A 12,915-nucleotide genomic window follows, 5' to 3' on the forward strand; every position below is an offset into this window, starting at 1 on the left:
CATAAACAAATGCAGAATAAAGTGCGCCGTTCGAGTGCTTTAGGCGAGTGTGAACAACTGTACGACCTTTTGCAGCTTCTTTGTGATCTCTCGCCTAGTTTTTCGGCATGCGCGGCATAAGCTGCAGGCATTCAAGTATAATTCTAAGCACATTATCCGTTCAGCCCTTAACAAAACCAACATAGAGTGCTTGCCCTGTGCACACTGGTGGTTATATTCTGATGCCGCAGTCTCGAAAGCTGACCTTGTGCACCGGCTCACGAAAAAAAGGATCGCAGTTCCGGACGCCATATTCGATGGACAGTACGAGGGAACCGTGGCCACAAAGGTATTAACACTTTTTTGAGACCGATACAACTGCTGTTAGAGGCGACTGTCAAGGTTCAGTATACGCTAGATCATTTAGTAGGTGAACGCAATATGAAGCATGTTGTTGACCACTATATGTAGAAAATGTCCCAAAGGTCATTCCTGGCCCGCATTATTTTTCTCTAACACTGTGTATTCAGTATGAAAGCATTGAACAAGGGTTGAGTTCGTCTCAGTTCGCACGCTGCCCAGACGAAGACGAGTCCCCTTGCTGCCGAAACGTTGGCTCTACTTGCGAACAGAGGCTGCCCCTACACCCTCGTTCAGTGCTCGTTCATACTGTGTAGCCGTATCCTTTCTCTTGTTCTACCTGGATATTCTTTATTTAGAATTCATAAAATTCAGAAATATTAAAGGCACAAATCTGCCGGACCTTTAATACTTAATTATACGCCATCGATAAACTAGAGTGCGCATGCCACTGTCTTTTTTTCTTGACGGCGCCAACACTGGCAACAACCCCCGCCTTCACAACAGTTTAAATACAAAAGCGACTGTCAGATTTGGCCGGAGTGTACGGCCTAATTCTCCTTAAACTCTTGACTGGAATTCTCATTTTCATATTTGCGCTATGCGGACACATGGTTCAGAAAAATGAAAGCGTCACCGTTCGTTCTGAAACGCATCAGAAGGAAATATGATGGTACAAAGATCGCACGCATGCGTGGTTCATTGGCAGCGCAAAGCCATACAATACGACCATTTTAAGTTTCAATGTAGGATCGCCAGTGATGGGGTTATATTTCTTGTGAAGTTTTGAATGACCAAAGTGACCGATTCGCTAAAGAAAAAAAAAGGCGGACGTTGAAGTTACGCCTTAAAGGTAAATGCAATAGCGCCCTTAACACGGCCTTTATTCCACGAACGTTTTTCGTATATGGGTCATTCCATGCCAAACGTACGGAACTTTGCGCTCGGCCCCTCAGGTCTTGTGATAAAATTTGGGGTTCTTTAGTGAAACGGCTAAAGTAATTGCCCTTAATAATTTTGGCAAAAAAGATATCTGGTCATGTGACAGCCCTACGAATTTCTGAGTGCAAAAGTTGGTGTTAATAAATTATTTACAAAACCTCAAATCTACTTCTGAACATGTTTACTTGGAATCGGGAGCAGTTAGGGATAAGAGTAGATGGGGAATGCCTAAGTAATCTTCAATTTGCTGATGACATTACCTTGCTAAGTAACTCAGGGATGAACTGCAAAGAATGATTGATGACCTAGACAGGAAAAGTAGAAAGGTAGGCTTGAAAATCAATATGCAGAAGACTAAGGTAATGTTCAACAGCCTCGGAAAGGAACAGCAGTTTACATTAGGTAGCGAAGCACTGGAAGTAGGCGAATATGTCTACTTAGGACAGGTAGTAACCGCAGATCCGGACAATGAAAGGGAAATAACACGGATAATAAGAATGGTATGGAGCGCATTTTGCTAGCACTCGCAGGTTATGACTAGCAGCTTACCGGTACCGCTTCAGAGGAAATTATACAACAGTTGCATCTTACCTGTACTTACTTATGGGGATGAAACGTGGAGGCTAACCAAGAGGGTTCTACTTAAGTTGAGGACAACGCAGAGGGCTACGGAACGAAAAATGGTAGGGGTAACATTAGGAGATAGGAGGCGTGCAGAGTGGGTCAGAGAAATAACTCAAGTTACCGACATTCTAGTGGAAATTAAGAAGGCATTGGCAGGACATGTAGTGCGAAGAGAGGATAACCGATGGTCGCTTAGGGTAACAAACTGGATTCCAAGGGAAGGAAAGCGTAGCAGGGGGCGGCAGAAAGTTAGGTGGGCGGATGAGGTTAAGAAGTTCGTAGGGGTCAAGTGGATGCAGTTAGCACAGAACCGGGTTAATTGGAGAAATATGGGAAAGGCCTTCGCCCTGCAGTGGGTATAGTGAGGCTGATGATGGTGACGTTTTACAGATAATATGTATGCATTGCGGTTTTTAGCAGCGCAATATATAAATTTGTAGTACAGAGTTTTTCTGTTGTTTTCATCATAATTTTCTTCCACTAAACACCGCTTTTACAGCTTTTTTTTTTAAATCTATTTCGCGGTATTTGCGAGCAACCGCATATTTTTCTCCGCTTCTCTATAATAACATATATGCTATCTCATTAAATGTTTTTAGCTATATATATATATGAGTATATATATTACACTGCAATATGTATACTACAAAAATAAATCTCACACTGAGAAAAAAGTGTTATGCTCCGTTTTCGGGCGTAAGGCTTGTACTGAGACGTTCCTAATAAAAATATAAACAATAGCTCAGTTCATAGCTACCTTCACTGAAAGTTTGCTCAACGATTTTTATCGGAGCTTTTTTTGCTCCAAGCGAGAATAAACATATTTGAAGTTCAGCGTCGCGCCCCGGGCCATGGTTGACTGCACTGCAGAACACGCCCGTTATGCTGCGTTTGCACGACCGTCAAGTGATTTCCCTCGCCCTCCCTTTCAGCCAGAACCGATGTAATTCGCTTTGCTCTCAGATTTTGTACCGGGGCTTGTGCACTTAATAAAGCATGCAATGCTTTGAATAACATGAGTCAATATAATACTCTCGAGGGTATTTTGGGCGTTCTTTTTTTTTTTTGCTCTAGTTGACGGTAAGATATGTCTTTCAGCGCGCTTCGCGGGCAGCGAATGACTATGCGGAACCGGCGAAAGTATGACGAGTAGTGAGGTAGCCGGGACAGCAATGGCCCTGAGTGCACCCAGATCCTTGGTTTCATCGGAGCTGAACTTTATTATTTTTTTTTCGCTTAAAGAAAAAAAATAGGCTACGTAAAAATCTGTGCTATCAATACAGCCACAATTGATATTTTTACTAGGAACGCCTCTCTATGAAATTTTTGCCCAAAAACGCGGTACGATGCACTCTTTTTTCCGTCAGATTTTTTTTTTCGAAAACATGCGTTAAGAGTTGAAACCACTTAATGAGATGGCAAACATTATACAGAAGTGGTGTAACATGTGATGCTGCTCTCTAACATCGGGAAGGAGTATAAAAAGAACTGCAATAGTACGGTGTTATGGGGGAAAATAATGAAGCAAAACAACACAAAAGCTTTGCGCTAAGAAACTGTTTGCTGTGCGAATAGAAACTGGAATGCATATTTACTATCTATGAAACTTTTTCAAGCTCAAAACAAAATATTTGATTTTTGTTTTGTACATTTTTAAACGAGATCAATTTATGCTTTCATCTGAGAATTCGAAGTGGTGTCACATGACTAGGAAGTTTTAATCTCCAAAGTTATCTACGGGAATTAATTTAACCTGTCCAATAAAGGGTCACAAATTTTATGGACAAGAACCGAGGGGGTTGATCGTAAACGTGCGTTCACCATGAAATGATTCATATCTGTCTAGTTTAAGTTGATTATTTGTGGCGGAAGAACACACAGAGTCTAATGTCTCTGTGAACATCTATACTTTCAATTAATGACGTATGTACAATGGGAGACACACATAAGTCGTCGGTTCGAATTCCCAAGCCAGCCTCCAAATTGACAAATAGATGGATGCTAAATTGAATGCGAAATGGCATCACAACCCTTATACGCTGCACAAAATATGGTTGCATCGCTAATTTGGTATACGAGATCGTGTGCGTATAACAGAGCAGCCACCCCGACAACACCGACGTCGGCTTTCGTGCAGCAAGAGAGCCTTACGCTATCAGAAAAGGAGGGGCCGTACTTTTTGAACACGTACCTTTCCTACATTTCTGAAACTGAAACGGAAGGCCTCACGTCAGTTGCGAAACTTCCATAGGACCCATGTATAAAAAAATCCCGAGAGCACTTCAGAATCTATCATGCCGAAATGTGAAAGCCTGAGCATTGCTGCTGCACGCGGTAAATACGTTCGCTCTCCATGTAATTATCAACTAAACGCACCGTCACTACCATCGCTACTATCAATATTATCACTAATTCCAACGTCATGTGACTCATCTCAACACTATAGAAGGAGAATTGCGACGCATCTCTCACAATTCCGTGCGTGGCGCAGCTGGTTGATGATGAGTAGGATAGAGGTTCGATTCCCGGTAGAGACCGGATTTCATAGTTTTCTGTTGATTGACATGTAGAGCGGACACTAACTCTCCACAGCTTCTGCAGACGCCACAGTGAGCTGCAAAACGCGTTTTCGTTAAAAAAACTGCAGGTTGATTGGTCGAGATTCGTGTTTAACGGATAACGGAGGAGCCCACCCGCAGTCATTAACGTTGGAAAGCTTCAGACTGTTGATAAATGCACAACTTCGTCGAAAAAAAAAATCACCTGAAGAACTGCGGTAATATTATGAGAAGAGCCATACAGAAAACTCAGGCAAAATTAAAAAAAAAAGCTACCGGCAGATAGCTTTTATTGGCCGCTCTAGACAACGCCAAAATTCATAACAAGCACCTAAAGCCCCAATCTAGCCCCACAAAATATGACGTCAAAACGCAGATTCCAGTTGTGAACCCTGGTCTTCGAGCGCGGCATGAATCTCACGTCTGCAGTTGCGGCGCGCAAGCAATCTCGTTTTTTTTTCCTTTTTTTTTAAGCGAAAAGCTTTACTAGCTCCGTTACGCGAAAATCCGGTCGCTGGCGTGTGGACTCGATGATATCCCCAAAAAAGAATTCAGGTGTCCACAGAAACAAGAATGACAGATACTGCGCCTTTCCTTTCCTGTGAACCAATTATGGACCGCCGGTGAACTTTGTGGCGTCTAGCGAAGTTGGTTGTGTTCGACAAGGGGCGTGCGAGGTACCGTGTGCAGCAGCAACGCTCAAGCTTTCGAATTTCTCCACGGCAGAACTTTTTTTTTACTTGACGGGTTCTCCTTTCAAGGCAGGCAAAATGATTACAAAAAATGTGATGACTTAAAAAAGGAAATTTGCTCATTGGCAAGGCTTATGAAGAGAGTGCATACTAAGATAGTGTAATAAGTTAGAAAAAGCCAGAAAATTCTTGCATATTTTGTAAGACGAATTTGAGGCCCATGATGTTTCGTCACGATGCGTAGAGGACTCGGAGAAGAGCGGATTCAACAGTTGGGCAGCAATGTCTGCGAGGTTCGTTTTTTCCGGCATTAAAGACATGGTGCGCAGAACATTGTCTTCGATTGAAAACCCCATTACCGCACTCTTCCGCTGTCGTAGGGTAGAACCTTGCTGCGTGAACAATCTGAAAGATCGAAGTACGCGCGGCAGTGTTTAAGTACTTCTAGCAGTGTCGAAGCTTGTCCATATATATATATATATATATATATATATATCATAATTAGCTTCACTATACTCACTGCAGGGCGAAGGCCTTTCCCATATTTCTCCAATTAACCCGGTTTTGTGCTAGCTGCATCCACATGACCCCTGCGAACTTAACCTCATCCACCCACCTAACTCTCTGCCGTCCCCTGCTACGCTTTCCTTCCCTTGGAATCCAGTTTGTTACCCTAAGCGACCATCGGTTATCCTCTCTTCGCACTACATGTCCTGCCCATGCCTTCTTAATTTCCACTAGAATGTCGGTAACTTGAGTTATTTCTCTGACCCACTCTGCACGCTACCTATCTCTTGATGTTACCCCTACCATTTTTCGTTCCATGGCACTCTGCGTTGTCCTCAACTTAAGTAGAACCCTCTTGGTTAGCCTCCACGTGGTTAGCCTCCACACACACACACACACACACACACACACACACACACACACACACACACACACACACACACACACACACACACACACACACACACACACACACACACACACACACACACACACACACACACACACACACACACACACACACACACACACACACACACACACACACACACACACACACACACACACACACACACACACACACACACACACACACACACACACACACACACACGCACACACACACACAAATATATATATATATATATATATATATATATATATATATATATATATATATATATATATATATATATATATATATATCATTGTGCAAACTCTGAGTGAGCGGTGGGTCACTAACTTCGGCACGGTAACGCGCGGTACATCCATCCGCATCATTGGTCCAATTCAATACGTGGTTGGGAGCGCTAGCATCAGAGCAAAATCGAGCTATCAATTTTTTTTTTTTAACGCGGCAGCACTAGGGATCTCGTCACAAAAAGCCAGCGCCGGTGCCTTTCATTGCTAAGTACCCTGATTAGTCAAATGCGTCATGCTGTCGAATACACATGACCTCCCGTGGGAATTTCAAACCCACAATGTCTGTTGTAAACGTCACGTCACGCATTGAAAGATTGTCGTTACAGACATGTAAAGTATATAAAAGGCCACCGCATGCATTAAATTATTAAACTCTGTAGAGCAGCAGGTTTCGCCAATTGAAAAACCAAAGGTTGTATGTAAGGCAGATGCTCTACTGACTTGGCTAGGCAAATTTGTTTTCTTTATTACCAACTTCAAAACCTGATTTTACACACACAAAATATTACACGACAAATACACAACATGGGTAAATACTACTCCAGTCCGGGCTGCGTGATCCATCAAAATTCGCGCATTCACTGCAGCCACTCAGGCACTGAGCCATATGTCTTGAAACCAGCAATAACGCTATACCAAAGTATTCTAAAAATACTGTTTTATTTTCAACGACACCTAAAAACGAGGGTTCTATGTTATATGTCGAGCAGTCTTTCAAATGGCCGTATGTATGTCAACGAGTGGTCATATACCGTATTTTCTCAATTCTAACTACCTCCACCCCCCCCCCCCTCTCTTTTTTTCACGATCGCGCGCTCCAAAGTGCGGGAACGGGAGGAAGGAGGGGGGGGGGTGGATTTAAAATTTGACGAGACGGGCGTGAGAAATAATTCACATGGGAAACAAACTTAGCAAACATCTTCTGCAAACGCGATTGCAGTGGACTTGATGTTCAAGCATTGACAGTTCGCCCTCTTCAAGCTCATTCGACTTCTGTTACCTATGCCAAACAGTTGATACCAAACAATGCAACGCGAGCCCGCGACGCTTGTGAAACCTGCCGAGATGATGCCGAATGTCGTATGACGTCAGGTCCGCGTGACAACACACTGGGTCGCTTGTAGTATCGCAACGCAGCAACACAATAAGCCAAAATCCCACCGCGGACACCACACCACCTCGGGTCTCCAACGACCTCTGCGCGATTTAGTCATATTTAGTGAGCATATTCCTCGCAAAAAAAGGGGCGCATAGATTCGCATGCAGACTTTCTTCCAGTTTTTTATTTTTTTGCCAAGTTGCGGGGAGAAAAGGGGGGGAGGTTACAATCGCAAAAGTATGGTAATTGGATAGCTCGTTTGGAAGGGGCTTTTCAATTACCGTCACCGTTATCATTACCGCGACTGAAATGCGAAGGTTACGCATTTTGTTCATGAGCATTCTTTACCTGCTTGGAAAGAAAACCACACAAGTTACGTTGCTACAGAAGCTTAAATATTGATTATGGGAGGGCTTAGGGCAGTTTAATATTGAAGCAATTTCGTATGTCTTATCTCATCTCCTTAATTATGGGTTTGTTACAAAATAACCTGATATGCAATACATGGCGTCAAGCATTATGCATTAATATCACCATGCGGAAATTTTTTGCTGCATACAGAACAGCAGCACAGCCATTTTTTGAGATCGCTCCATACTGGATGCTCATTAGTGCAGTAAGCACTCAATTTCTTATTTTACAGAATAATTTGCCATTAAAAACATGGCAATAAATATGCCACTCCCTTCATTAATCTTACGATGGCACAAAAATGAATGTCTGTGTACCTCACCAGTGTGCAACTTCTTGTGCAAAGGAGTTGTGCAATTTGCCGATAATATGAATGACTGGTATTATAAATATTTTCTAATTTTCAACTCATTGCCTGTAACGCTGCATGGAAATAGGCTATTGCTTTTATTTTCATTTTTTTTTCTTCACAACTTGTTATTTTATACGACTGGCTTAATGGAAAGTTCTGATGAACCCAGTTGTCCATAATAACAAGAAAAATATGTATTTGTGTTTTGTGTATTTGAATCAGTGCAAATGAGCAGGCATTTATCACATCTTGCCTTTTTTGCATAACAATCGCTTCATTGTTTGAAAGCAGTAAGATATTGTTACGGACGAAGAGGAAGTCATCTCATGACCATGTCATCGTCATCTCAAACGTCATTTCATGACCATGGAGCATCTTATCTCTGTCGTCGGTTCTCCTGTTGTTATCGCTTGCCGCCACGTAACAATATACTCAGTCATAGATTTCAGCCTGACAAGTTCGCAGTACAGGCCGATGCTCTCTGCTCTTTGTTAACCACATTTCCTGCAAGCACTACCAGCCATGCACCTACTTTCTCATAAATGCACGTTTGGCATGCATTTTTGAGCCTTGGATCTCAACAGTACTAATTTTATCAACTTACTGCCAATAATCATATTCTATTCAAGCGGACACTATGCATTTCCTTACTCTTTACATCTTTTTTGCAATTACAGCAGCCCCAATCCAAACAGACGAAGAGAAAAGAAAAGATACGGCACAGGGCCTCCAGGGAGGATGCACAAAAATTATTTTTGAAGAAGAGAAAGCGGCATGCCTGTGCTGGGAGCAGCGACGAAGAGCTTGTGGAAAGGAAGCTCGTTAGAAAAGAACAAATGAAAGTAGGGCACCTAGAGCAAGAATTAATAAAAGAGAGAGAGCTCAATCAGGAGCTAAAAAAGGATTTGAAAGAAGAAAGAAGGAGAAATGACAAGCTGCACACACTTTTAAACACCAAGATTGGTACGGCTTTTTGGCTTTTCACTTTCAGTGCTCTCATGATCTTATGTAGGAAACTTATACAGTAACTTGTTATTGCTTACACTGACTTTTTAAGCTGCTATGTTGATGAATCTTGTGATTTATAGGATGCAGCTCTGGCCTAGTACAATGGGCACTAACGAGTGCGCAGCATTCTGCTTCATGTTTCTGTCTTCAGTTATTGAAGTTGCGGCATTGTACCTTAGTCGATGAGATTGTTTTGTTGCGAAGAACTTTTCATTTCAACATGTCTGTTGAGTGGACAAACATAGTGGCAGTATGAAGCAGTAGTCTTTGGGCGTAATGTGTGTTTAGATAAATACTGGTGCATGACAAGTTCATGACTAGAGGGCTTTCACATGTAGTCAAGCGTTAGCTGATCCAGCTTGAGTGCTCTGTTTATAAGAAGATTGGTTCGGTTAACATCTCAAAGCGACTCAGGCAATGAGAGATGTCATAGTGAATGGCTCCAGAAAGTTTGACTACCTGGGGTTTTTAACGTGCACTGACATTGGCAGCTGCCAAAGCCAGGATTTGATCCTGCATCCTCAGACACAGTAGTTGAGCACCTTAATCATTGCACCACTCCAGTGGGGTGTTTATAAGAGTGCATTCACATCCGGTGGGGTGAAAACTAGGCACATTTTTTTGCTTTAAGCAGCAAAAGGCATTAAACATATTCATTCTATTTTATCTTCAGTACTCTCAGTCTGCACACACTTTGCAATGCTACTGACAACATGGATGTGAATTATTCACATAAGGGTTCATAAAATGGTTCTACGCATAAAAAATCAGCCCTGACCAGCTATAAGCATTAAGGCTCCAATTATTGAAACTTCTCTCAAATAATGTACTGTTTCTGGACTGCACAAAAAACAGGGACATGAAGCGAAAACAATTGGGTCAGTACTGGTCCCATTGTTTCTATGTTTCTATGCATCTGTGCATCTCTCTGTCCCTGTTTTTTGTACTAGTATAGTTATAACCTGAACCAACTTGCCTAAAACAATGTTCTTATCTTTCATTCAGATCGCTTGATGTGCCTAGTTTCTCCAGAGGTGGTTCTTGAAGAAGGAGACGAAAACTCACTTCTATGGAACCAGGAACCTGAAGCGGTAAGGGCCACACTGAAGCATATATCCTAATTTGTACAAAAATTTCTCATAGTAGCAAATGATGTCTCATAACTAAAATAATCAGAAATTTTGCAAAAGAGTACAAAGCAGATACGGAACAGGATGAGCAGACACTCTGTGGTTTCTACGTGGTCATAGGCCACCAACCACCGCGGGTTCGAGCGTCGCGCGAGCCGAAGCCCCGATCAGCCGTCACCACGCGCACACTGAAACACTGCAGCGCGCACTCAACCTCCAAAGGAAGGAGAGCACTGCGCTGCAAGGACACAGACCTCCAAGTTCACAAAGGAGACGTTTATTGAAACGCCATCCTCCAGCGGCACACACACACACACACACACACACACACACACACACACACACACACACACACACACACACACACACACACACACACACACACACGCACACACATACACATATTTACAAACGCACATACGCACACACATATTTACAAGCGCACATACACGCACGTACGCACACACATACACATATATACAAAACGCACATACACACACATACACAGTCACCGTGTCAAGGGAGCGCGCGAGGAGCAAGGCTCCCCTGCGCGCACAAGTGACACGGAGTGCGCGCCGCAAGCACGCAAGGGCGTGCTGTGATCTCTCTCTCTCGCAGTAACCAAAGGGTTCCTTTGAGAGAGATTGGACAACCACCGCAAGGTACGCCTGTCGCGGATCGTTGGATCACAATCGACAGGCTCGAGCTGCGCTCTCAGGTACGACCCGGAGCAGACGAACTCGAGTACACACTGGTCTGCGCGGACAAAGGCCGACAGACAAGAACAGTTGCGTACGCACCTTGCGATGTCTCGGAGGGGTCTCTCTTTGGGCTCCGCTCGGACAGTCGCGCGAGCGCGGCTGTCGAAGCGGTGCCGTGTTCCCGCCAAAAGGCGCCAATGAGAACAGTCACTGGGACGCCAGGGCGGAGCTGTGGCCCGAACGACAGTGACAAGTCGCTCGAGCCCCTCTCCGCCGCCTCAGGCGGGAGAAAGGGAACGGGGAGAACAACTGGGAAGCGGGCGGCGGCCGTGCAAAGGGCAGGCGCAGCAAGCCCGAATCCCACATCCTCCTCTCCTTAATTGCCCTCCTACCCATCAGTGAAAGCACGCGGCAGGTCCCCAGCATGAGGAAAAGAATGCTATCCTCACGCAACAAGTCAACTACACTTCAGTTCCAGCAAGAAAGATCTCGAAAAGACAGACACTCAAGAAAGACAAACATTAGCAAGGCGCACAAAAAAAATGAACAAGATGACATGAAGAATAATGTACAAAGTTCCGGAGGCTAAGTAACAACGACTATGTACAGAACACAATCATGTACAGAACACAACTATGTACAGAAGTTCCAAAGTTCGTCGGTGCAGCTCAGGGAGCCTGCGGTGACTCACCGCTCGTTGTCTTCTGGGTGGCCAACGTTCATCCTTGGCTGCAAACGATCTCGGTCGGTGGTGGTACAGGTTAGGTGCAGGGACAGCGAACACGCCGAAGGGTGTGGAAAGTCCGTGGCTCCGTGGCGATCCAAGACGCACATGGGAAGACCGCGCGGGGCTTCCTTTCCACCGCGCTTCGCACACGCCGGCAAACACACATGGCGCGACGTCGTCGCCTCCACGCCCAGGCACGCACAGCCACTCACACACCAAAGGGTGATGCCGACCTTCCGCGGCGAACCTGTCCCGAGCACCTTCGCAACCGCGGCGGCCTTGGGTGAAAGGGGCATCGTCCATGCTCCCCGTCCCCAACTTCCTTTCCACACACACCGGAAAGGCCACGCGTCGGAGCTGCCTAATGAGCAACCCTCGCAATTTCAAGCAGAAAGAGGAGAGAAGACGCGATGTACAAAAGAAGGCACTCACTGTACAATATTTACAAGTTAGGAAGCAATAACAAAACAGAAGAAATCGAAAAATGTGAAGAGACACAAAAACAAGATAAAATACAAAGGCTGGAACTGAGCGAGCTAGAAAAGGTAGAGACCAACCTTGCTTCCGGGTAGGGTTGAACGAGCAAGCTCGCTCGGTGAAACGGTATGCCTTCGGTTGCGGAAAAGGCCCGCCGTCCGGCATCAATCACATAGGTGACCGTCGCCTCACCTTGTACCGGTGCGGGGCACGGCTGCGTTCCACCGCATCGGGTGTGCCTCGGCGCTTGCCTGTGGTGACAATGGGCACCAGCACAAGCTTGTCAGACCGTTACGCATAGGCCTTCAGGTCTGCAATGTAGGCACGGCTGGCTTTCCCCATAGGGGGATTCTCCAGCAATAAGCCCCTGCTTGTTACTGGGGAAATGCCCCATGAAATCGCAGGTGGCCATCTGCCACGGACGCACACTGTCAGTTGGTTTCGTCATGCCCGGTGGCTTGCCACCCCTCGACTTCTCCATTTGACAGACATGGCAGGAACGGCAACAGCGGAAAATGTCGCGCTTCATGCCGGCTGCAGTCACCGATTGACTCAGTTTCTTAAAACCTTGGAGCCACTCAGATGACCAGCCAATGGTTTGTCGTGAGAGAACGCAACAGAGCGCCGCTCAGACATTGGGGAATAG

This window comes from Amblyomma maculatum, chromosome 5 (genome assembly GCF_055883805.1).
Source record: "Amblyomma maculatum isolate TAMU_Amacu chromosome 5, ASM5588380v1, whole genome shotgun sequence".
Taxonomy (NCBI): domain Eukaryota; kingdom Metazoa; phylum Arthropoda; class Arachnida; order Ixodida; family Ixodidae; genus Amblyomma; species Amblyomma maculatum.